The 27420-nt window shown below is 39.1% G+C and overlaps 1 protein-coding gene across 3 annotated transcripts in view; it reads right to left on the minus strand.

Moving 5' to 3' along the window:
• Nucleotides 1-27420, minus strand: part of MRTFB (myocardin related transcription factor B) — a 200475-nt gene that overhangs the window by 163142 nt on the left and 9913 nt on the right. For all 3 annotated transcript variants that reach the window (XR_011471248.1, XM_070412950.1, XM_070412949.1), the window contains exon 2: nt 26097-26160. The gene's annotated coding sequence lies outside the window, so the exon portion shown is untranslated. The remainder of the gene's footprint in view (nt 1-26096; nt 26161-27420) is intronic.

Genomic DNA, 27420 nt, shown 5'->3' on the forward strand with positions numbered 1-27420 from the left:
AGTGTGTGACTATTAAATAAATCTCAAGACGTGTGACGTGAGAGAAAGCATTGCTTGTGTGAGCACACAGTGTTTGCTGGACACATCATTACAAAGTTTGAAGCCAAGCAAAACTGAAAAGCTAACAGACTTAAAAGCAACGATTAAGCATGGAAATTCAGTTGCATTTGTTCAATCAGAAAAAAAGGCTTTTATAAATCTAAAAGTAGGTGGAATGGATGAGGTGGAATCACTTTAGGAAACAAAAACTCTCAATTAAATAGCTTCTTATCTGCACATAGGACCCTTAATTATTTCCTTGGGACTTGAGAAGGGGAAATGATTCCCTACACAAAATAGTATTTAACATTTAATGAGTGATAACTCACACATTTTCTCATTTATATCACAACCAGAGGAAAATCATCATCTCCATTTTACAGATGAAGAGGTAAGGTTAACCATGGTTGCACTGAGTGTAAAGGAGGCAGATTTAGAATACAGGTCTTCTGACTCAAGAGCCTGGGCTCTGGTCCTGGCACTATCACAAACTAGCTGTTCAGTCACATTGCTGTTTTCCTTTCTACAAAATCAAGGAATTGAAAATTTTATAATGTTGAGAAGCAAAGTGTTAAAGGAGTAGCTTGCTCTTTCAACCATACAATTTTAAAAAGGGGTCAGGTTCACGTTGTCATTATTATTAAATTAAAATAATTTACATAGCCCTTGACCATCCTATCCATTTGAAAATAATTCCTCTATTTTTCCCCCTTTTGTTTCTTCCCTATAATTGAACACCAGCCATCGTGGTGCATCTCAGCAAACAGCTGTTATGTATCTACAAAATCCCTAAATATAGTACCTTGATTGGACTGGAGAGAAACTCAACCTTGGAATATGGATGCTGAGATGATATTATTACATTATGCTGGTTTCATTCCATTTGTAAAATAATTATAGAATTAAGCCTTTTTAATAATAAAAAATACATTTTAAAAAGTTATAACTTGTTAAACAAGGGACAGTTTGTTAAATACTCATTACTAAGTAAGATTAAGTTTGCAGTGAAATACTGCTGTAAACTTTTAAAACAATCCCCCACATTCCGCCCCCAGATTTTCCTCCTATTCAACATAATCCTGTCAGCCACACCTGCCACTACTGTTACAGCTATAGTTACCATGACCACTGCAAACAGACTTAATAGAAATGAAAAGCATATTTCGCAATTAAACCCAAGGGAGCATTAGCTGCATGAAGAATTACTTTTGGAATATTCTAACTCATTCTACAGAATACAACCACCAAAATGGAGATCTGAGGCCAGCGAAAAATAAACTTTAAGAATACTTAGATTTGGCCCTAACCTGTTTGGCTCAGTGGATAGATAGAGCGTCGGCCTGCGGAATGAAGGGTCCCAGGTTCAATTCTGGTCAAGGGCATGTACCTTGGTTGCAGGCACAACCCCAGTGGGAAGTGTGCAGGAGGCAGCTAATCAATGTTTCTCTCTCATTGATGTTTCTAACTCTCTATCCCTCTCCCTTCCTCTCTGTAAAAAATCAATAAAGTATATATTTTAAAAAAAAAAGAATACTTAGATTTGGTCTCATAGATTTACTCTAGACTTCAATAAAATAAGATCCCTCAGACATCAACTTCTCCAAGGAGGCCCTCTTATCCCACTCTTCTTTAAAAATATATATTTTTATTGCTTTCAGAGAGGAAAGGAGAGGGAGAGAAAAATGGAAACATCAATAATGAGAAACATTGATCATCAGCTGCCTCCTGCACCCCCTTCACTGGGGATCAAGCCCACAACCAGGGCCTGTGTCCTGACTGGAATAGAACCATGACCTCCTGGTTCTTAAGTCGACGCTCACTCATTCAGCCATGCTGGTCAGGCTATCCCTTTATCTTTATAGGGTAAGCCCTCTTCTTATTCAACCACAACATTTACTACACTATAAGAAAAAGAATATAAGGCTGTGCATTTTAACTGTTTGTCTCTCTTACTTCTCTGAGCCTCAATATCCTCATTTGTCTTGGAGAAGAAATAGTTTAAATCAAAACCTTAAAAGAACCATATTGTATAAAGTTAGAAAAGTTTAGCAAAAGAAAAAATAATTAATATTATACACAATACAGTAAGCAGAAGAAAGGAAATAATGGAGATCAGAGCAGAAAATCAATGAAATAGAGAGAGAAGAAAATGAAACAATCAACAGCTATTGGTTTTGTTTTTTGTTTTTTTGAGAAGGTAAATAAAATTGATAGCCCTCCAACTAGACTGAGCAGAAAAAAAGGAGAGAAGACACAGAATACAAGTATCAGGAATGAGAGAGGCAGTATCACCACAGATTTTACAGATATGAAAAGGATAATAAGGAACTACTGTGAAAAACTTTATGGCAATAAATTCAAAATTTAGATGAAGTGGACAACGTCTTTGATACAAAGTACCAAAACACATTAGAAAACAACAACAGATAACCTGAATAGTCATATCTATATTAAAAACTGAATTTGTAGTCTAAAATCTTCCCTCAAAGAAAACTCTGGATCTAGATGCCCTTATTGGTGAATTCTAACAAACATTTAAGGAAAAAATAGTACCAATTCTACACAAATTCTTCCAAATAATTGAACAGGAGGAAATAACTCCCAACTTATCCTCTGAGGCCAGCATTAACCTGATACTAAAGCTAAATAACGACATTACAAAAGGCTATTATGTCCCTTATGGACACAGATGAAAACTTTTTAAACAAAATTTAACAAATCAAACCCAAAAGTATATAAAAGGGATAAATCCATCATGACCAAGTGGGGTTCAACCCAGGATTGGAAGGCTTGTTTACCATTCAAAACACAATCAAGGTAATTTACCATATAGTAAAAACCACATGATCATCCTAATAAATGCAGGAAAATCCATTCCTGATTAAAACTCTTAGCAAACTAAGAATAGAAGAGAATTTTGGCAATCTGATAAAGAACACACACACACACACACACAGTATAACATTGGTGGAAAACTAAATAATTTCCCTCCAAGATGAGAAACAAGATGAGGGTGTCCACTCTCATCATTTCTATCCAGTATAGTATAGGCTCTTGTTGGTGCAATAAGGCAAGGACAATACAAACATCCAGATTAGAAAGGAAGAAATAAACTGCCTTCAGTAAAAAAATGACATGATTATTTATGTAGAAAATCCAATGAACTCTACAAAAGAGCTACTATAACTAATAAATGAGTTTATCAAAGCTGCAGGATATTAGATCAATATACAAAACTGTATTTCCATGCTAATAATTTTGTATTGAAATTTTTAAAAATATCATTTATAATAATGCCAAAAATATGAACTACTTAGAGATAAATCTCTAAAAGATGTGAAGATCTATAGTTTAAAATACTACTGAGAGAAATTAAAGACATAAATGGAGAAAAATAACATGCTCATGGGTTGGAAGACTCAGTATTGTTAAGAAGTCAATTCTCTCCAAAATGACATACAGATGCAATATAAGACCAAACTAAATCCCAGCAGGCTATTTTGCTTAAATTGACAAGCTGATTCTAAACTTCATATGGATATTTAAAGGACCTAGAATAGGCAAGCAGCTTGGGGAAAAAAAAGTTGCGACTATCATTACCAAATTTCAAGACATTAGACATGTGATACTAGTTTAGAGATAGACAAACAGATCAGTGGAACAAAATCGAGTCTAAAATAGACCTGCATATATAGACTATTGATTTTTTACAAAGGTGCAAAGGCAATTCAGTGCAGAGAGGTCAGTCATTTTAACAAATAATGCTGGAATAACTGGATACCATATCCAAAAACTATGAACTTTGATCCACACCTTACACCACACACAAATATTAAGTCAAAATAGATGATATTTCTAAAATGTAAAACCTAAAACCATAACAATTCTGAAAAAAAAAAGGAGATAATTTCTGTGATTTAGGATTAGGTAAAGCTTTCTTAAGTATTATACCAAAAGCGTAACTCATAAAAGAACAAATTGATAAACTGAGTTTCATCAAGATTAAGAACTACTTTTTGAAAGACACTGTTTAGAGAACTAAAAGACAAGTCAGATTATCCTATATAATAAAAGGGTAATATGCAAATTGACTGAAAGGTGGAATAACTGAGCGCTATGAAGTGCACTGACCACCAGGGGGCAGACACTCAATGCACAGGCATGGAAACATGGAACAGACTGATAAATCTCAGAAGGAAGGGGGAAGAGGGAGGGCAGGAAGAGATTAATCAAAGATCTTATATGCACACTAGAGGCCCAGTACACAGATCCCTGCAGGCCTGCACATGCCCATAAATCCACAAATACACTTTTTTAAAAAGCACTTCAGAATAAGTTGACCAATATCATGATCTTTTATTCCTAAACTAGAGGCCCAGTGCACAGATTCGTGCCCCGGTGAGGTCCCTAGGCCTGGCCTGCGCCCTCTCACAATTCAGGACCCCTCAGGGGATGTCGGACTGCCGGTTTAGGCCCGATCCCCACAGGCCAGACCAAGGAATCTCACCAGTGCAGGAATCCGAGCACCGGGCCTCTAGTATACATATAAGATCTTTAGTTAATCTCTTCCCACCCTCCCCCATTCCCTCTGAGATTCATCAGTCTGTTCCATGTTTCCATGCCTATGCATTGTGCGTCTGCCCCCTGGTGGTCATTGCGTGTCATAGCTACCAGTCAAATGGTCAAACAGTCGAACACTTAGCATATTAGCCTTTTATATATATAGATGCTTAACTCAGTCATTAAGAAAATGCAAATTAAAAATGCAGTAAGATCCCTAGCCTGTTTGGCTCAGTGGATAGAGCGTCAGCTGCGGACTAAAGGGTCCTGTGTTCAATTCTGGTCAAGGGCACATACCTTGGTTGCAGGCTCCTCCCCAGCTCAGGCCCTGGTCCGGGCGTATGCAGGAGGCAACCAATTGATGTGTTTGTCTCACATCGATGTTTCTCTCTGTCTTTCCCTCTCTCTCTAAAAAATAAAAAATAAAAAAATCCATGGAAAAGTGAGGATTAAAAAAAGATGCAATAAGATATCACTAAACCAGGGGTAGGCAACCTTTTTGTGAGCGCATGCCAAAACCAGCAAAATCTCTGACTCAAAATTCTTCTGCGTGCCAACCCTAATTTTTTGAGAACATGTTACGCCTACTTGATATCTCTTAAGGTGTACGTATGTGAAGAACCTTGAAGAAATAATAAAATTCATTCGAGCGACAAAAACACAGTATATGATGATGAAAAACACATTTATTTAATGTACACATGTACATTGATAGTCTGACAGAAAACTTTATTACTCCGTTTGACATTATCAGTGGGACTTTTGCTGCTGCATCACTGATGACAGAGATTTTAAATCAGGTTTATATTCCGTGACCTTCAGAGATATGCACGAGCTACTACTTTCATCCGTCAGGCTACTCCTATTACGAGACTTAACAAAATTCATCACTGAGAACAAAGATTCACAAGCGTATGGGATGAAAACATGGAGAGTAACGCTGTTGCAAAGTTTTTTAAACAGAAAAAATTTTCTGGAATGGCATTCCAAGTCCTCAATAGTTCGTTTTCGACACTTCTCTCTGGTACTCCTGTTTCTAATCGCTTTTTTTCAATGTTTTCCAAGTCAACTCTAAGGCCAATAAATTTCTGCTTCCAAATTGAGCTACTCTGAAATTCAATCAACTGCATTTCAAAGTCAGCCATGTCTATGGTCTTTAAGATAACTTGTTATGTAAAATTATTTATTTATCTAAGATGCACCTACACTGAATTTATCTGAAAAATAAAAAAAGTCGATCTTAAGAAAAAAATTGTAAATGGAAGATAAGAGAGGGTTTCACGTGCCAGCAAAAGTTACTGGTGTGCCATATTTGGCACTCGTGCCAGGGGTTGCCCACCCTGCACTAAACACTTATTAGAATGGCTAAAATTAAAAAGACTAAGCATACTAATTGTTAACAGATGTGGAGCAACTGGAACTCTCATGAACTGCTGGTTGGGAAAGTAAAAGGATACAGTAACTTGAAAATAATTTGCTAGTTTTTACAAAGTTAAACATACACCTACCATACGATCCAGCCACCCAACTCCTAGGTATTTGCCTAAGAGAAAAGAAAGCATATGTCCTTACAAAGATTTGTATATAGATGTTCAGATCAGTTTTATTTGTAATAGCCAGAAACTGGAAACACCCAAATGGCCATCAACAGTAAATATCCACATTCCTCCACAATAAAAAGGAATAAACTATTGATATACTCAACATGGATGAATCTCAAAATAATTATGCTGTGTGGAAGAAGCCAGACAAAAAAAGAGTATATACTATACAAGTCCACTTATATAAAACCCTCGGTTAGGCAAACTAATCTATATGACAGAAAGCAGATCAGCTGTTGCCTGGAGATGGAGGCAGAGGGGCATACGGGTAAGATTACAAAGGGGTACAAAGAAACTTTGGGGGTGATATTTTCATTATTCTTACTGTGGTTGTTTTATGGGTGCATATATATCTCAGAACTGATTAAACAGTATACTTGAGACGTGCCATTTACTGCATGTCAATTATGCCTCAATAAAACTGGAAAAAATAACTGCCTAAATTTTATAATATCTTTTTTAAATTGCCCCTTTTTCAATGGCACCTGAAAATCATTGTAGCAAAGCAATTGATATAACTGCCTCAAATACACCCTTTCCTTTAACCTTTACTCTATATAAACACAATTGTAAAAGTAAATTACTATTGGATAGAAAAGTGAACAAACTGGTCTCTCTGGATTGCACAGTGGTCTGTTTACTGGCTTCACACAAAGCCTGAATATTTAGCTAAACTACCAGTACTGAAGGCTTGGTCACTTAATATTGAAAATATTATAACCACAAACTGCCCTAGAGCAATTCATTAATTCAAATAAACATTTATTGTACATGTATTCTGTCTGGCATTGTTGTAAGTGTTGGATTTCATGCAGAATGTTCAGTATGAAATTACAGAGCCATTCCATATCTACTATGGAAATAATTTGTAAAGTTTTAATAATTACATTTAAATAACACGACTCAAGAATAACGATAGAAATAAGCTGACTCTTCTAATACAGTGAAAGTTAAAATAATAAATGCTAATGATAAGATGACTAAAGAATTGTACACTGGCAATTTAGAATTCCAGAACAAAGGTATGTCTTGAAAACTAAGTGAATTCAGAACAAATATAAAAAAGTACTTCTATACACAGCTGCAAGAGTGGAGCTTCTCAGTGCCAAGTCCTCCAGCAAGGAAATAAAAAAAAAAAAAGATGTGAAAAACTTAGGAAGACAGATCCAAAATTATACATATATAAAATAACCAGAAAGCTTGAAGTAAATTCCCTAAATGTTAGCATCGAAGACAACACTCTGTTCACATCATATTCTTATCTGTTGATTTTAAGGAATTCTATGCTAACTGGACCAAGGGAGGTAATTACACCTGGATAAAGATGTAAGTTTATTTACTTATCACAAATAAAACTCAATAGGTCAACATATCTTGCCACAGATGTATAGGACATTGTACAGCTTGTCAAGGGTATCCATTTGCAAACTTTTTACTATCTTTATTTACACCTGTCGTGATACTTCTCTTTTAGGCTTTTTCTATAAAAGAATCAATGAACTCATGCAACAGACATAAAATCAAATATCCCTTGTTAGAGATAACTGTTGATAACCTTGTGCTTCAGATTCCCTTAAAAATTGTATTCCTTTATCAAAATGTTCAGGTTGCCTCTGAACTGTCATATTTTGTGTCCTCCAAGGAAAAATTTGACTAAACAATAAGCTTTTAGTGAATTATGACTGACATAATGATCCTCTGTGTCACATAGTCTGAAAACATCATACCCAAATTCATATCCACATTATAAACCACTGCTAATATTCTAAATATTCAGTAACCCATAACATTCCAGTCCAGACCACGGGTTCTGCAAGCATAGTCTGTAAATGGTCTCATTCCTGTAGAGAAGCAATACATTCCTGTATTAAAACAAAAGGTGAAAGCCCGGCCACTGTGACTCACTGGCTGAGCGTCAACCTATAAACCAGGAGGTCAGGGTTCGAATGTGACTCAGCGGCTGAGGGTCAACCTATGAACTAGGAGGTCAGGGTTCGATTCCCGGTCAGGACACATGCCCGGGTGTGGGCTCAATCACCAGTGGGGGTCCTCCAGGAGGCAGCCAGTCAATGATTCTCTCTCATCATTGATGTTTCTATCTCTCTCTCCCTCTCCCTTCCTCTCTGAAATCAATAAAAATATATTTAAAACAAAGATGAAAAACAAACCATAGTACTTTCTGCTTTCATTTTTCAGATTTTAAAAATGAAGGTTTTGTTTTAGGTAAAATGGTAAGAAAAGTATCCAAAAAGTAGAAGCATTCAACAGCTGATAGTCCACACTATGCAACTTCTCCATCTCACCTCCAATATTTACTTTAATTAAAATAACAAATGACCCCTGCTGCAGTTTGAGTTCCACTCAAGCTAGGAACCAAATTTGTGTTTCTTCATGACACCTCCACTGTCAATTACTGTCCTACTGTTACATTTCCTTTTGAAGGAAAATATTGTTCTACTGCCTAACATCTGGTAATTTATAATGTGGCTGGCACTATGCTAAATACTTTATTTTTTTTAAAAAAAATCTTATTGTTGAAAGTATTAGATATGCCCCTCTTTTTTCCCCATTAACCCCTTTTAGCTCACCCCTGGCCCCCGCCCCAGGCTTTTACCACCCCATTGTCTGTGTCCATGGGTAATATATAGATGCATACAAGTTCTTTGGTTGATCTCTTCCCATGCACCCCTGCCTTCCTTCTGAAATTTGACAGTCTGTTCCATGCTTCTATGACTCTGCATCTATTTTGTTCAACAGTTTATTTTGTTCATTAGATTCCACATATGAGTGAGATCATGCGATACTTGTCTTTCTCTGGCTGGCTTATTTCGCTTATACGCTAAATACTTTATATGCAACATTTCTACTCACTGGAATATTTTACAACTAAATCGTGTTACTGACCTTAAGAACTTGCCCAAGGTCACAGAGCTATTTCACAGTACATATGTAATAGTACAGAGGAAATCTTGAACCCTTTAGCAGTGAGTCTCCCAAGCCAGGCCCCAGTAGAACCACACCGGTCTGCAGGCGTGGACTCATCTAACCACGAGCACTTGGTGTGTACTTATTCTCCAAGTGGTTATTATTCTCTAATTCATTATACGCCTTAACATGGAAGAGAAACAACATCATGACAGAACTAGGTGATACAACTTATCTTCCATGCTTTGGCTTCCAGGTACTCTTTGTTATCATAATCTTGCAAAGTCAGGCAAGGCTTCTTTTGTAAGAAGACAAGACTATTTTAGAGCTATGTAGTGTGATTAACTAGTATTGTGATTATTACATATTTAAACAATTCTGATTTAAAATCCTATCAGTGTTTATCATATAAGCAATACAGTACACAAATATAACAAATAGGCTACATGAATAATTTATCCTTCTTTCCCCCCCAAGATTTGCCATTTCATTAATGACAGCATGGCACAGTGGTTTCAAATGATGCTCCTGGAGCCTCTGCAGGGTGACAGGCCAGCCTCCCCTGCCCTCTGAAAATATACTGGGGTTTCATGAATAACACACTCAGAAAATAAGTCTACAAATGCCCTAGCCAGTTTGGCTCAGTGGAGAGAGCATCGGCCTGCTGACCAAAGGGTCTCGGGTTCAATTCAGGTCAAGGGCACATACCTCAGTTGCAGGCTCCTCCCTGGGCCAAGCCCTGGTCGGGGCGTGTGTAGGAGGCAACCAATCGATGTTTCTCTCTGTCTTTCCCTCTCTCTTCCACTCTCTCTAAAAGATCAATGGAAAAATATCCTGGGATGAGGATTAAGAAAAAAAAAGTTTACAAACCACACACTCCCCGACCCTGATCTCATTTCTGTAGACTATTTTGCCATCTTTGAGATTTAGACTACAAGTTAAATTCAGACTTTCCTAAACATAGGAGCAAAAATTGATTAACCAGCTTTTTCCTTCTGTTTGTCTATCAAAAACTATTCAGTAGAGAACATAAAATTCATCAGCTACTTCAACTACAGAAACTACAGTTAAAGCACATTAGGAATGCCTAATTATATACCAAATTATATGGATTACTTATAATCACTTATCGGATTCCTTATAACTGCTAGGCAACACATTAGCCTAAATTCTACACACACTTAAATAGAAGTGCACTTCAATTGTTTTATACTTTTCATATTTCAAACAAATTCTTCTTAATTAGACTAAATCTAGGGAGAGATAAAATGTTTGGCTTTCCCCCCATTATTTAACGATCCTTTTAAAATTATATTTATCAGCCATACAAAACTCCAAAACTCAAGTAAGTGGAAAGACCGTGTATGTGAAAGTGATCTTGTCGCCTGAGGTAGTACATTACAGGAGTGACCCTGACAAAGCCCAGAAACCAACTACAGGAGGATTCAGGCTCCTTCTTCAGGGCCCCATGTTTACCAGTCTGTGAGAGCTGCTTACTCCCTCCCTGACATCTAGGCTGTCACCTTCTCTCTTTTGAATAATGCTACCTTTGAAGAATTAATTAGTAAAGAAAGAAGCTAACTACCTCCTAAGAATAAAATCATTTCAGATGCATTTTAACTATATTTTTCCAGGAACTAATAAGAGTGCCTCCAGAAATCAGCATTCTTTAATTTCACCTCTGATTTCAAAAGGGATACAATTTGCAGGGGTCTGGGATCTCAGCATCGAGATTTTCCATGTAATCATGTACTGAACTAATTTATGCAAGAATTAAATATATCTTATGGTAATTTCAAAAGTTGAGATGCTATAAGCTACTCAATTTGAGTTCTTAGAAATGCTCTATTATATTACAACTTGCTAGAAGACACTGGCCTGCATTTGGAGTCGGGCAAATTTAGTAGGAGTTCTTTAGTAAAAAAAATTAAATAAATTTTTAAAAAATGGTTCACATCTCTGCTGCAGGGGGGGAAGAGAGCTTGGAGGAAACTCAGACACTAAAACATATGCAATTTACTATAATATCTTGTTATATGGCAGGGTGTTAGGTTGGGAAGTGTTCAGCCTACAAAAGTAATACAACTGTATTTATGCCTTAAAATGAAAACAACAAAAACCAACTTCTCCCAAGTGTGAACATAATATTACTACTTTATATAAAGATGACCGTGTTTTTCTCATATTTAAATAACAAATATTATGGCATATCCAAAGTACCAGTGTTTTGGTTTCCTGAGTACAGAGGGAAGACAGAGTTGGAAGCACATTTACCTCCAAATTAAAGGGTAAAAAATGAAAGTCAAATTCCATTTCTAGACTAGTGCTCCAATAGTTATTAAGAGATCAGAATCAGGAGTCAGATTTCAAGATGCCAAGATTTGAAATCTATAATTCATTTTATTTTTATATAAAAGCTGAAACTAAGATAACATCTGCTATTTAAAATACAAAACTTAAGTCTGGACGTGAACTAAATTCCTACTTTAAGGTGAACTTCCAGTCCTTTCTATTCACAAATAGGACTTGATTTATTAAGTTCCCTGCTTTGTATCTCCAGAGTTGATCAAAGCACATTTTCTTAGTACAATCTGTATTGTTCCAAGTGTTTTATAAACATCTTTTGTGAGAGTTTACAGGAGTGATCTGAAATCATATCCAAGGTCTCATCCCATGAGTCAGTTATTCTTAAAAGGAAACAGAATCTGTCTTTATCACCTTTATTTTTCCATCTATCACAAATCTAATTCTAATCTGTCACAAACTTTAAAAACATCATTGGCAGGACCTTCAGTAGGTAATTACTGGCATTAAATACTAGGCAATGCAACAGTGCAAAGAAAAAAGAGAAAAGGTAATTTCACTACCTGGACATGAAAATTACAGGTCTACACGATATCTAAATTTTCAGTCCCTTAGCCAATAAGGACAACTCTCGGGCTTGTTTACCATCTACCCCTACACTGATAACGCCCAAGTCTGTATTTCCTGTCCTCACCTGAGATACAAACTGTCCATCCAGCTTCCTGCAGGAAATGTGCACTTGAATTCATTAATTCACATCTATTTACTAAATACCTACTACTGCCAACTAGAGTATGCTAGGCTCTGGAGATTGATAGCAAAGAGAACAGACAGTTTCTGTCCTTGTGGGGCTTCTAATGGTAAAGGAAGCCAAACCAATCAACAAATCATAAAAATGGGTAACATACAAATTGTGATTAGACCTATGTCCCAGTCTAGGCTGGTCTAAAACTGAACTTTTTATTCACTGCACTCTGACCTACTTGCCCCTGAACCCTTACTCTTGGATGGTATCATTACAGGTTACCAAAGCCACAAACTTGGGAGGCATTCTTGACCCCCACTTCCTCCTCTGATCTTCTCAATTTCGGGGTCTGGTCTGTGTTTCCAGAGTAGATGGACAGGATTGGCTCCACCCAGAACCTTTCCCTCACTTCTTTTGGGCACGCCCAATGTGCTGGTGGTAGAAAGCTTCCACAAAGACCCCAACGCCTAGTGAAGGCACAAAAACCCAAAGCTGAGAGCCCCTGGGGTTTTAAAGAGTATAGCTGGGAGGGAGAAGCTCTTTCGTCCCCTTGATTGGAGAGTGTGAAGATGGCTGCTACTCTGTGGAAAAACCTGAGAGAACAGAGATAGGGGAAAGAGCCCCTGTGATAACAAGTACCACTTCTAATCCCCAACATCATTGGTCTCTGCAGCATTTTCATTTTTGTGTGTGCCCTTCTCCAAGAACCTTCCAATTAATCTCTCTTTTAACTTAAGATAGTTTGAGCAGGGTTTCTGCTACCTGTAGCTAGGATTCCTGACTAATAGCTCCTACATGTTTCCAGCCTGTTGTCTAATCCAACTCAGCCACAAATGCCCTCGTTCAGGCCCTCATCAACTCTCACCTGGACTAGTGTAACAGTGTAATGGGTCTTCTGTGTCCAGTCCTGTCCCTTGCACCCAACATCCATATACAGTAACCAAAGTGACCACATCACTCTCCCCCTGCCGGACTCATCAACGGAGAAAATCTGAATTCATTAACAGGACACCCAACTCTCTATAATCCTCTCCAGCCAAACAACTGTTACTCCCTGCCTCAAATTTTATGCTGTGATTATATGAATCTATTTGGACTTCTGCTTAGACACACACACACACACACACACACACGGCTTCTTCTGCTTAGACACACACACACACACACACACGGCTTCTTCTGCTTAGAGACACACACACACACACGGCTTCTTCTGCTTAGAGACACACATACACACATTCAGCTTCTTCTGCTTACACACACACACACGGCTTCTTCTGCTTAGAGACACACATACACACATACAGCTTCTTCTGCTTAGAGACACACACACACACACACACACACACACGGCTTCTTCTGCTTAGACACACACACACACACACACACACGGCTTCTTCTGCTTAGAGACACACATACACACATACAGCTTCTTCTGCTTAGAGACACACATACACACACACACACACGGCTTCTTCTGCTTAGAGACACACATACACACATACAGCTTCTTCTGCTTAGAGACACACATACACACATACAGCTTCTTCTGCTTAGACACACATACACACACACACACGGCTTCTGCTTAGACACACACACACACACACACGGCTTCTTCTGCTTAGAGACACACACACACGGCTTCTTCTGCTTAGACACACACACACACACACACACACACACGGCTTCTGCTTAGACACACACACACACACACACACACACATCATGCTGAACTAATTAGATCTAAAGAAATTAAACTGGTTTCTTTAGGTTCGCTTCTAGGCATCAAAGTCATCACACCTATGTCAACATTTTATTACATCGATAATCCTAAACATTGTTGCTATAAGGTATCTGGTACCAGGAAACATGGCAAACACAGCAGCAAGTAATCAGAAGAGAGAATCATAGACCCTAACATCTTCGTGGACTGAACACAAGTGTCTCCTCTTAACGAGGCATCCTTGCCCAGATGGAGGAGAGTATTCCCTCCTTTCCTGCATACCTCCTCTGTGCATGCTACTAGCATGGCATCTGAGCACTTGTTTCTTAGGGATAGGGCCATGTTCCACCCACCTCTGGGTCCCCAAGCCCAGTCAAGTTCACAGAACTATGCTTGCATTCTGAGCTAGGCAGAACACTGAAAAGTCATTTTTCTAATTAAAAAAAAAAAAAAGGCACACTAGGTGTTAGATTAGAAAAATTGGTCTCTTCACATTGAATTAGATGAGAATATTTGAAAAAATGAAAGATGTTTCATACCTCTAATCCCCTATATAGTTAACTAGCTGACCACTCAATTTTGCATCAATTTTTTAAATAGAAGAAATAGAGATTTTTAAACTTACACAGAATTTCAAAAAGAGAGAAGACTGCACAAACAACCAAAGAGTAGATGAATTGAACTTCATAAAAAAAATAAAAGCTTTCTGCTTCAAAGAACAACTTCAAGAACGGGAGGAAATTTTTACACTTCATTTATCTGACAAGAATGTGTGTGTACATGTGTGTATATCCACAATAAAGAACTATTACATCTCAACAATAAAAAGACAACCCAATTTAAAAATAAAAAAAGAATCTGAACAGGTATTTCTCTAGAAAAGATATATGAGTGGCCAATTAGCACATGGAAAGATGCTCAATATCATTAGTCATTAGAGAAATGCAAAGCAAAACCGCAGTGAGATACCACTTCACATACCCATTGGGATGGCTACTATAAAAAAACAAACACCAAGAAAATAAGAAATGTTGGCAAGGATATGTAGAAATTGGAATCCTCTAACATTGCTGATGGGAATGTAAAATGATAGAGCCACTTTGGAAAACAGTTTGGTAGTTCACAAAAAAGTTAGGACATAGAGTTAATCATAAGACCCATCAATTCTACTCCTAGGTCAGTGATGGCGAACCTATGACACATGTGTCAGAGGTGACACGCGAACTCATTTTTTTGGTTGATTTTTCTTTGTTAAATGGCATTTAAATATATAAAATAAATATAAAAAATATAAGTCTTTGTTTTACTATGGTTGCAAATATCAAAAAATTTCTATATGTAACACGGCACCAGAGTTAAGTTAGGGTTTTTCAAAATGCTGACACGCCGAGCTCAAAAGGTTCGCCATCACTGTCCTAGGTACATATCCAAGAGAAATGAAAACATATGTCCTCCCACAACCCTATACCTGACAGTTCACAGCAGCATTATTCATAACAGCCAGAAAGTGGAAACCACCCAAGTGTCCATCAATAGGTGAATAAACAAAATGTGGTCTGTCCATGCAACAGAATATTATTCAGCAACAAAAAGAAATGAAATTTCTGATACATGCTACAGCATAGATGAACCTCAAAAACATGCGGGGTGAAAGCAGCCAGACACAAAAGGCCGCATATATTGTGTGACTCCATTTATACGACAGGTCCAAGAGGCAAATCCATAGACACAGAAAGTGGTTTCCAGGGGCTGAAGAGAGGGAAGAATGAAGAGTGACTGCTCATTAGGTATGGGGTTTCTTTTTGGGGTGATGAAAGTGTTCTGGAATTAGACAGTGGGGATCAGTGCACAACTCTGTGAATATATTAAAATCCATTGAATTGTATTCTTTAAATGGGTGAACTTTATAGTATGTGAATTATATCTCAACAGAGCTGTCATTAAAAAAAAATGACTGAAAAAAATCATACAATGACACCTCTGTGCAGTGGCCTGGTTAAATCATTCTGCCTACTATAGGATAACCTGCTGTAAAAAACACAGAGTCTGTTCAAATGAAGAAACAATTTCTTTCTTTTCCTACCATGAAATCCCTACAGTGACCAACCATAAAATCAAATCCAAAGAGAAAAGAGCAAGAGCACACAATTTGCAATTCCCTGGCAGGTGTGAAATGAACCAAAGATCTGCACAAAGAAAATGTTTATCAGAACTGTTCACTTCCCTTTGATTACACAGATATAAACAAGTCAAAATTCTTTTTAACTCATGAGAAAATGTGCCAGCTTCTTTATTAGCAAAGAGCAAGGGAAAACAAGCATCTCTTCTATAACAAAATTAACATCCAACAGAAGGTCTGTTTGTACTAGGCCGTCATGAACCTTTCATCTCAGAGCACTGTTAAATTAAACAAGCCTATGTTGTATTGAACACAGCGAGCCAGACACCCTGGCAGGCTCCTAAACTTCATCAGTTAATGTTGAAGAACGATAGAAATAAAGAGGATGGTAGGAACGAAGGTGATGGTGATGACCAAGTAGCTTCATCTTCATTCTGTCCAACACTTCAATTATCTACAGTAACAGAAACAGTCTAGCAACTGTGAGACCCCTTTCTCGGTCAATGTACATAAGAGAGCAAGGACTTTGGAGCCAGAGAGACCTGGATTCCAGTCACTGTTTTTTCTAACCTACTTAAGCTGTGTACCCAAGGACAAAGTGCATAACCGAGGTCTTCTGTTCTCTAAATGAGGGAATGCACACAAACAGTAGAGGCCCAATGCTCAACATGTATGGCCCACCATAAAAACCCTCACTGCTCTCAACTCTCCCAAGCACATACTCGTTTTAGAGCTTATATCATCATATAAGTAACTGACATCAGCCATCCTTCTTCTACCCCAAGTACATCTAACAACTGAAAGATTCTATGAAGATTTCACATTAAATAAATTATCTCCCTTCCCGTAGAATTGAAGGTGGGAAAGCCATCAAGAAAGTCTGTCTTAAATGTCTTAATTTAGGGCATGACACAAAGCATTCATTCACCTAAGAAGTACTTAAAAGCACTGAACTGAGAGAGAGAGACACCAAGAGAAACAATTACTATTAGAGAAAATGCATATTTTTCAGTGCAATAATTGGTAACCTTTCCATTAAGATTGATGCAATCGTATATAATAAAAGCCTAATATGCAAACTGTCCTCTCGACCAGGAGTTCCAACTGCTCGCTATGACATGCACTGACCACCAGGGGGCGGCATGGAACACGGCGGGCATCGGTGACATGGCACTGGCAGTGGGCGGCAGTGGAGGTGCTGCCAGCCCAATGGGCCCCAACGAGAGCGGGACAGCGGTGGGATGGTAGACCAGGTGAGTGGGCAGCACCAGGCCAAGGCAGGTGCGAGCGGGGCCTGATAGCCCCACCGATTGCCCCGCAGATGGCAACCAGCAGTGGCAGCGGAAGCCTGATGACTCAGGTGGAGGGGGGTACGCGGGGGCCTGGAGGCCCAGGTGCTGCCCAGGGCCCAGAGGTCAGCTGGGACCTGCCCTTCCACATCAGACGCTCACGCTTTGATCACCAGCCAGGCCCAGGAACCGCATCTGTGCATGAATTTTGTGCACCAGGCCTCTAGTCTGATTATAATTTCCAAGTGTCAGTAATCAGTTCTCAAAGTAAAAGAAAAAGGAAGTGGAATGGTTTCAAGACTCCAGAAAAGATGTAGGAGGATATCCTTTGCCAATGACAGCAATTAATGTTTGAGTGATGGCTGCTGGAACATTCAGACTGAAAAACTTTATTACATTAGAATACACTGAAATCTATTTAAAACAAAACTTACTGGGTTTAATATACACAAACACAACCCTTACCATGAACTACGTGTCCTCGCTGAACAAACTGGCATGAAGGAAAAACTTGCATGATACTCCCATATTTGTCATTATACTATGATACAGGGGAAATGATGGTGTTCAGCCATACTCCCATGTTGGAAATCTTTTTAAAGAGAGTACCTAGACAGCAGTAATAAGCAGAGCCAGACTTCTCTGCCCAGCCCCACACACATATCCATCATGCACACTAAGCAAAGCTTCCAGAGTTAGGAAGGACAAAAATTTCTCAAGGAGGATGAACAGTCAGAGACTGAGGAGAGCCCTAGGGAGTTGCATCAAGCACTGCACTCTCTATGGAACTTGTGACCAAATCTACTGTTCTCCATCCCTTTTTTCTATAACCCTACCCTTAAGACCCTGAGTTAATAAACCTCTGTGAGAGACCAACTCAGTTACAGATACTATAGAAGTAAGCCCAGTGTTGGCTTTGCTAGGGATCTATTATCCTCTGTATATAAGCACTTAAAATTTTTTTCCTTCCTACTGCAGTTCTATACTCTCACCCTGATCATTGGAGTTTCATCGAAATATTCTGCACCACAAATTCTGTATATAAGACAGAACTTCTCCTCTTTCCAATTTTCCAATCAAATAACCACTTACACTGCCAGTCTAAATTTTAAGCTTGATGACTAAAATAGGAAAAAACTATTACAAATGCACAAAATCCAACTCACTAAATACGTAACAATATCAAAATCTGTTTCTTTTTTTAATATGTTTTTATTGATTTCAGAGAGAGGAAGGGAGAGGGAGAGAAAGATAGAAACTTCAACGATGAGAGAAAATCACTGATTGGCTGCCTCCTCCCCCCACTGCCCCACTACTGGAGATCAAGCCTGCAACCTGGGCATGTGCCCTTAGCAGAAATTAAACCATGACCTCCTGGTTCATGGGCTGACACAACAACTGAGCCACACCAGCTGGGCAAAATCTATTTTAGTACAGTATAAAAATGTTTATAAATGACAGTCTTAACTACTACTGGTAGTAATTCCTCACTTTCCAGGAGTATTTTTAGAATTAGGTTTAAAGAAATTAACTCATCAGTGAAATGAAAGCTACCTATACACAAATTCCTATACTGCCATAGAAAAGAGATTAAAGAACCCCAAAACTGTGGTTATTTTAGAAAACAAATACAAGCTTATACCATTAGCCACAATATCAGAGGGAAAAGTCTAGGAAATCTCAATTTAAGTACAACTAAAAATTCAGTAATTTCAAGTCTGCCTACATTTAATTTTGGACTATTTTTTAAAAATACAGTCCAAAGTTAATATGGACTGCCTCCTGCATGCCCCACAGTGGGGATTGAGCCTGCAACCCATGCATATGCCTGATGGGGAATTGAACCATGACCTCCTGGTTCCTAAGTCAATGCTCAACCACTGAGCAACGCTGGCTGAACTGGACTCTTTTTATGTTTTTTGTTTGTTTGTTTGTTTTTAGGGAGAGAGGGAGGGAAAGGAATAGACAAAAACATCGATGAAAGAGAGACATCGATTGGCTGCCTCCTGCAGGCCCCCTACTGGGGATCAAGCCCAAAACCTTGGCATGTGTCCTGACTGGGAATTGAACCCAGGACCTCTTGGTACACGGGATGATGCTCAATCCACGAAGCCACACCCGCCAGGCTGGACTATTTTTTAAGGAAGGAGTTGCTAAGCAAATTAAAACACAAATAAAAATTGCTAAATTATTAAATCAATTTTAAAATGTTACATGCAAATAACAAACTAGCTCATGCATTCCCTTATTAGAATCCCATATTCCAATGGAAACAAAATGTATGAGACAAGAATCCACAATGTTGCTAAAACGTATTAGAGCCCTGATGGGTATGGCTCAGTTGGTTGGAGTGTCATCCCCTACATCAAGAAGTGGTGGGTTTGATTCCCAGTCAAGTCACATACCTAGGTTGCAGTTCCATCTCTGGTCAGGGTGAGTATGGGAGGCAATTGATCGATATTTCTTTTTCACATCGATGTGTTTTTATATTCTCTCTGTCCCTCTTGCTCCCTCACTAAAATCAGTGGAAACTCATGTTATCAGGGGAGGATTAAACAAAACTGGAGTAGATAATTTTTCCATCTTCTCTGTTTATTTTGGCTGTGAAAAACCGGTGTAGGAGTCAGGAAAGCTTAATAGGCAGGATACAGGACAAAGATTTATATATTCTCCATGGCTGGCAATCCATATCTCTACCTCTATTTAAAAAAAATTTTTTTTTGCCGAAACCGGTTTGGCTCGGTGGATAGAGCGTCGGCCTGCGGACTAAGGGGTCCCGGGTTCGATTCCGGTCAAGGGCATGTACCTTGGTTGCGGGCACATCCCCAGTAGGAGGTGTGCAGGAGGCAGCTGATCGATGTTTCTCTCTCATCGATGTTTCTAATTCTCTATCTCTCTCCCTTCCTCTCTGTAAAAAATCAATAAAATATATTTAAAAAAAAAAAAATTTTTTTTTTATCTTTATTGTTGAAAGTATTACATATGTCCTCTTTTTTCTCCCATTGATCCCTTCTAGTCCACCACTACTCCCACCCCAGGCCTTCACCACTCTACTGTCTGTGTCTATGGGTTATTCATATACGCATTCAAGTTCTTTGGTTGATCTCTTCCCACCCACCCACCCCCACCTTCCCTCTGTCTCTACTTCTACCTATTTTTAATAAATGTCGAACCACACAATTAAAATACAACTCAATTTCTCTCCATTATAACTAAAAATATATTTTGGGGAATTCACTTTATCCTTGTCTTCAAATAACATAACTGAAAAAAATACTTTGTCTATAATAGGAAATATAAATAGGATTCCTTAATAAGATCTAGCATCCTTCCTAGTTTATTTTTTTTTATTTTTTTTAATATATTTTTTATTGATTTTTTACAGAGAGGAAGGGAGAGGGATAGAGAGTTAGAAACATTGATGAGAGAGAAACATCGACCAGCTGCCTCTTGCACATCTCCTACTAGGGATGTGCCCGCAACCAACGTACGTGCCCTTGACCGGAATCAAACCCGGGACCTTTCAGTCTGCAGGCCGATGCTCTATCCACTGAGCCAAACCGGTTTTGGCATCCTTCCTAGTTTAGATACTACTTTGCCCTTAACAGCAACAAAAATACAAATGAAAAAGAATATTTAAAATACCGTAATGTATATGAGCCCGAAAAGAAATGAGATATAGTCCAAATCAATAGTCTAAACAAAATGTCACAAAATTTTAAGGTAGCATCACTATAACTATATATGCCTATATTTGCGAGCATTTAAAAACCAAAGGTGCTAGTTTTATTCTCTAAGAAATTAAGTTTCTTAATTAAAACTTAAGATACTTCTCTTTTACATCTTAATTCTAACTCAATGACAATATACACCAATCAGGTACTCCTTCAAAAATGGTTTTGTGGGAGACCAAGATGGCGGCATAGGTAAACACTGGAGATTGCTGCCGCAAACAACCACTTCAAAAATACCACTAAACGACGGAACGGACATCACCCAGAACCACAGGAAGGCTGGCTGAGGAGAGACTCTTCAACTAGAAGGAAAGACAACAGCATACCGAGGCTCAGAGGAGGCGCAGTGTGGAAAATATAAAGGTGCGGTGGTGAGCGCGCAAAGCGGGCTGGTGGCTGAGGGTGCAGTTGTCGTTTTCAATCAGGAGGGAGTCTCAGACTCTGAGCTCCAGATCCAGGCGAGTCTCTAGGGACTCAGACTCAAACGGGAGAAGCAGGATTGTCTGGCATCAGTTGGAACGTGAGGGCAGCTTTTTCTCCGAGGTTTGCAGCGGTTGCTGGGGTTCTGAGAAGCAGAGCCTCTGGGAACAGGACTGAGAGCAGCCATAACTGCTCCCTCCACCCGCCCTGTTGATCCCGTGCGACCCACCCTGCCCAAGCCCTGCACAGAGCCATTTGCCGGATCGCCTCAGGCAAAGGCTAGATTAGCACCTCTCCAGAGGACAAGAAGTTTTCCCACGGCAGACACAGCTGATTCTCACAGCCAGTCAGCCTGGTGGTCAAATCCCTCTAGTATTAACTACAACAATCAAGGCTCAACTAGAACAAGACTGCGCACAAAGACCACAAGGGGGTGCACCAAGAAAGCATAAAAAATGCGGAGACAAAAAACATGACAGAAATGGAGGATATAGAACTAAAAAACGCAATTTTGAGGGCTTGCAATAATGTGCTAGAAGCTGCCAATAAACTTGATGAGAGCCTCACGAAAACTAATGAGACCCTCGATGCTATGATAAAGAACCAACTAGAAATTAAGCATACACTGACTGAAATAAAGAATATTATACAGACACCCAATAGCAGACCAGAGGAGCGCAAGAATCAAGTCAAAGATTTGAAATGCGAAGAAGCAAAAAACACCCAACCGGAAAAGCAAAATGAAAAAAGAATCCGAAAATACGAAGATAGTGTAGGAGCCTCTGGGACAGCTTCAAGCGAACAAACATCAGAATTATAGGGGTCCCAGAAGATGAGAGACAGCAAGATATTGAAAACCTATTTGAAGAAATAATGGCAGAAAACTTCCCCCACCCGGTGAAAGAAATGGACTTACAGGTCCAAGAAGCGCAGAGAACCCCAAACAAAAGGAATCCAAAGAGGACCACACCAAGACACATCATAATTAAAATGCCAAGAGCAAAAGACAAAGAGAGAATCTTAAAAGCAGCAAGAGAAAGAGACTCAATTACCTACAAGGGAATACCCATACGACTGTCAGCTGATTTCTCAACAGAAACTTTGCAGGCCAGAAGAGAATGGCAAGAAATATTCAACGTGATGAATACCAAGAACCTACAACCAAGATTACTTTATCCAGCAAAGCTATCATTCAGAATTGAAGGTCAGATAAAGAGCTTCACAGATAAGGAAAAGCTAAAGGAGTTCATCACCACTAAACCAGTATTATACGAAATGCTGAACGGTATCCTTTAAGAAGAGGAAGAAGAAAAAGGTAAAGATACAAATTGTGAACAACAAACATGCATCTATCAACAAGTGAATCTAAGAATCAAGTGAATAAATAATTTGATGTACAGAATAAACTGGTGATTATAATGAATCGGGGACATAGAAAGGGAATGGACTGACTATTCTTGGGGGGGAAAGGGGAATGGGAGATGCGGGAAGAGACTGGGCAAAAATCGTGCACCTATGGATGAGGACAGTGGGTGGGGAGTGAGGGCAGAGGGTGGGGCGGGAACTGGGAGGAGGAGAGTTATGGGGGGGATAAAAAAAGAGGAACAAATGTAATCTGAACAATAAAGATTTAACTAAAAAAAAATGGTTTGTGTGTCTATCATGTATGTTCCAGGTATCATATGAGTTGCTAGATGTAAGCTGGTAAATAAAACAGGCTTGGTCCTGGCCTCAATAATTTTAACTTGGACCTAAAAGCACTCACATGGAATGCAATCTATATTATAAGAATATGCATTTTATATCTAGGGAAAAGATAAATTACTTTTTAATCCCCACTTGAGGATATGTTTTTATTGATTATTTTTTAGAGGGGGTGGGGAGAGAGGGAAGGAGCATTGATTGATTGCCTCCTGTACATGCCCCCAACCGGGGATCGAATCTACAAGCTAGGTAATGTGCCCTACTGGGAATCGACCTGGAAACTTTCTGGTGTTTAGGAGAACACTCCAACTGGCTGGGGTGGGAAGTTTTAATTGGTTTTTATTGAGTCAAAGAACAAACAGTAGGTCAATAGTGTGTATAATCCTATTTGATCGAAATAAAATCGAAAACAAACATAAAATTAGAGCCCACAGTCATATCAGCAACAGGCAAAATCCTTTGGACAGATGAGACTTAATGTCAATATTCATAGGTTTACATGTGAAAGCATATTCACTTAGTTCACGTAACTCAATAATATTCTACGATTACCCAAGTTTGTAAATCCTATTCGGTATGCTTTTCTGCAATTGTACCCATGTTTGAAATCTATTAAGAAGTTGAAGTTTTTAAAGCTCTACTATAAATTAAAAAAAAACAGGTATTGCTCTCTATAAAGGGAAACTTTCAGTACCCAAAACAATTAGTGTCAATAATTTAAAAATATTTATGAGTTAGGGCAATAGACTAAAAACAAAGAACACAACATATTTTAACATTTTCATCACATTTAAAGTCCAAGAGTGTCTCACTTACACATGAGAATCACAGATACAGTCTCAATAAGGAAATTCTTCATGTAAATAAATATATCAAACTAGAGGCCTGGTGTACAACATTCGTGTAGGGGGTCGGGGGGTGGTCCTCAGCCCGGCCTGAGCCCTCTCGCAGTCCGGGACCCCTCGGGGGATGTCCGACTGCCAGGGAATGGGCCTAAGCTGGCAGTCAGACATCCCCTGAGGGGTCCTTAGCGCTGCCAGAGGCAGGAGAGGCTCCCACCATGGCCACTGCGCTTGCCACTGTGAGCCCGGCTTCTGACTGAGTGGCTCTGCCTTGCAGGTGGGAGAAGCTCCCGCCACCACCACTGCACTCCTCAGCTGAGCCTGGCTTCTGGCTGAGCAGCGCTCCCCCTGTGAGAGTGCACTGATCACCAGGGAGCAGCTCCTGCATTGAGCATCTGCCCCCTGGTGGTGAGTGTGTGTCATAGTTACCGGTTGTTCCACGCATATTAGCCTTTTATTATATAGGATGAAAGAGGTCTTTGAAAACATAAAGTTTATTTTAGGCAAAAACCTTGCTATCTCAAAAAGGTACCATTTTTTTCTCCTATTGACTGGAGAAAATTAAAAAGATTTAAAAACTCAGCGTGAGCAGGGGTATGGAAAACATGACCCTCATGGACTTTGCTGGTGATCAGGATGAGGTGGGAGGGTGGTGGTAATAAATTGGTAGACTTTACAGAGGGCACTTTAGCCATATGTGTCAATATTTAAAACGTGTATAATATTTGACTCAGCACCTGTATGTCTAAAAAATAAATGAGTGCCCTAACCAGTTTGGCTCAGTGGATAGAGTGTCGGCCTGCGGACTGAAGGGTCCCGGGTTCGATTCCGGGCAAGGGCATGTACCTTGGTTGCGCGCACATCCCCAGTGGGGAGTGTGCAGGAGGCAGCTGATTGGTGTTTCTCTCTCATCGATGTTTCTAACTCTCTATTCCTCTCCCTTCCTCTCTGTAAAAAATCAATGAAATATATTTTTAAAAAATAATAAAAAAAAATAAAAAAATAAAATAAATAAAAAATAAATGAGTAAGTATACAACAATGTAAGTACAGGGTTGATCAACGCATCATTAACTATTATCTCTTAGGAACAAGCTAAATTTCTGTTGTCTAAGGAGTGATTAAATAAATTATGTTGCCTCAAACAATGGCATGTTAGATAGCCAGTAAAATAATCATGTATGATTATGCATGTCTTTTACAAGCATGTGTAGAAATGTACAAAACATATTGTTGCATTAAAAAGACCATCATATATAGTATGAACCAATTTACTTAAAGATTTGTATGTAAATACTTATTTTACAGATAAATTCCTAAAAGTATGTTCACCAAAATACTAATGGCAGTCATTTCTGGGTGGTAGAAGTTGGATGTTTACTTATGTCATTATGTTGTTTTATACGGATGGAAGGTTTTTCTCATTATTATAACAACAAAATACAACACCTTTTCATTTAAGAAAAGTAAGTGTTGCTATGTTACCAGAAGTGACTTCAAATCTCTTCAACTCCCTATTTAAAAAAACAAAGCTTTCCCTGAATGTTGTAGATATAATCACCAAACAGCTTATGGATTTCCACCTGCTAGATCTCCTCAGTAGCATGCCCTCAAACAAGAAGATAATGAGAATTTAAATGATTTAATTCAAACAGCCCACCTTTCTGGCATCCACCTAAGAACCCCAGGTGCCATGAACTGAAACCCTCCTAAAGCAATCTCCCTCTTACATCTTAAGAAAACAGGCTGTGGAGCGAAATTAAAAATAATAAGCCCTGGCTGATTTTGCTCAGTGGTTAGAGCATCGGCCCAGGGGCTTAAAGGTCTCAAGTTCGATTCCTGGTCAAGGGCACATACCTCAGTTGCAGGTTCCCTGGACCAGATAGGGGCACCATGCGGGAGGCAACCAATCGATGTATCTCTCTCATGTGGATGTTTCTCTGCCTCTCCCTCCACCTCCTCCCTCCCTTCCACTCTCTCTAGAAATCAATGGAAAAAATATCCTCAGGTGAGGATTAAAAAACAAAACAAACAAAAAACAATAAGAGAGAATGTTTTTTTAAAAAAATTAAATCATAAAAAAACTTACCTCAGTCAAATATTTAATTATATTCTTGTCTTACATTCTCTTTATTAGCACCTTTATTGTGAACCTGGAAAAGGGGGGAAAAAGTGAAAATTACTTTTTATTGAACACTTACATGCCAGACAGGTGGTCAAATAAAGCCTCCTGGAGAACGTGAAGTCTGAGATAAATTGGAAAAAACAAAATGGAAGTTACTAAAGTGGGATTGTTGGGAAAGAAAGTTGAGACTTGCAAGTATAATTAAATAACTTTCCCTAAAATTTTCAAGGAGCTACATAAATGACTATACTATTGAACAAATTGTCTTAAAGATCTGAAGCAGGTGAAAAGTTGGGTTGCTAGACTCAGAACACCTGCATTGAATCCCAGCTCGCCACTTCCTAGCTTGTGTAATCTTCAGCAAGTCCCCAAGCCTGTGTGCCTCATTTTCCCCATCCTATATAATAAAAGCGTAATATACAAATTGTCCCCTCCACCGGGATTCGACCAGGCGGTGGGGCCTGCCATGCACTGGGCCTCTAGTATGTATAATAACAATATCCAACTCAAAACTGTGGAGGATTATATAAAGTAATCCACATCAAGACTTTATAACAGTTTCTGGAATGTAACAAATGTTCAATAAATGTTAATTATTGCTTTTATTATTATACTAGACTCTAGTATACTCTAGTAACTAGAGGCCCAGTGCACGAATTCATGCATGGGTGGGGTCCGGCTGGCCTGGCCCCAATCAGGGCAGATCGGGGCCAGGCCTGTCAGGAGGAGGAGACAGCGGGTGGTTCACCTGCCAGCCCGCCCAATTGGAGCCTGATCAGGCCCGGGTAGGGGCTGCAGGCAGTTGGCCAGCCGGTCCTGCCCCTGATCAGGGTGGGGAGGCTGATATGGGGTGGGGCCGGCCGGGAGGAGGGGACACGGAGGGGTTGGCCAGCAGGTCCCACCCCCTGACCGGACCAGTTTGCTGGCTGCAGTGGGTTCACAGCAACTGGTCATTCTGGACTTACAGCTTTGTGGTCACTGGCTTTTTATATATATACTAGTAGATACTTTTGTATAATAAAAATCTGTACTGACATTACTTTATTATTGACAAATGGGATAATCTTGTCTTCAAGAGGCTTATAGGGTACTTGGAGAGAGATAAGAGTTACCCAGACACATAAGACAAAAGAAAGATTAACGTTAATTATTATTCATTTATTTAACAAATCTGAGAGTCTGTTCATTGGCAGGTATTTTGCTAGGCATTCTTTGGTGGACAGGATGGACATAGTTTCTCTCCTCACATTTCCAGCCTATCCAGGGTCATGCTATAGGACAGATGAGC

This window comes from Myotis yumanensis, unplaced genomic scaffold (genome assembly GCF_028538775.1).
Source record: "Myotis yumanensis isolate MYYU_CA2020_CCGP unplaced genomic scaffold, mMyoYum1.0.hap1 SCAF_4, whole genome shotgun sequence".
In the NCBI taxonomy this organism is placed as follows: domain Eukaryota; kingdom Metazoa; phylum Chordata; class Mammalia; order Chiroptera; family Vespertilionidae; genus Myotis; species Myotis yumanensis.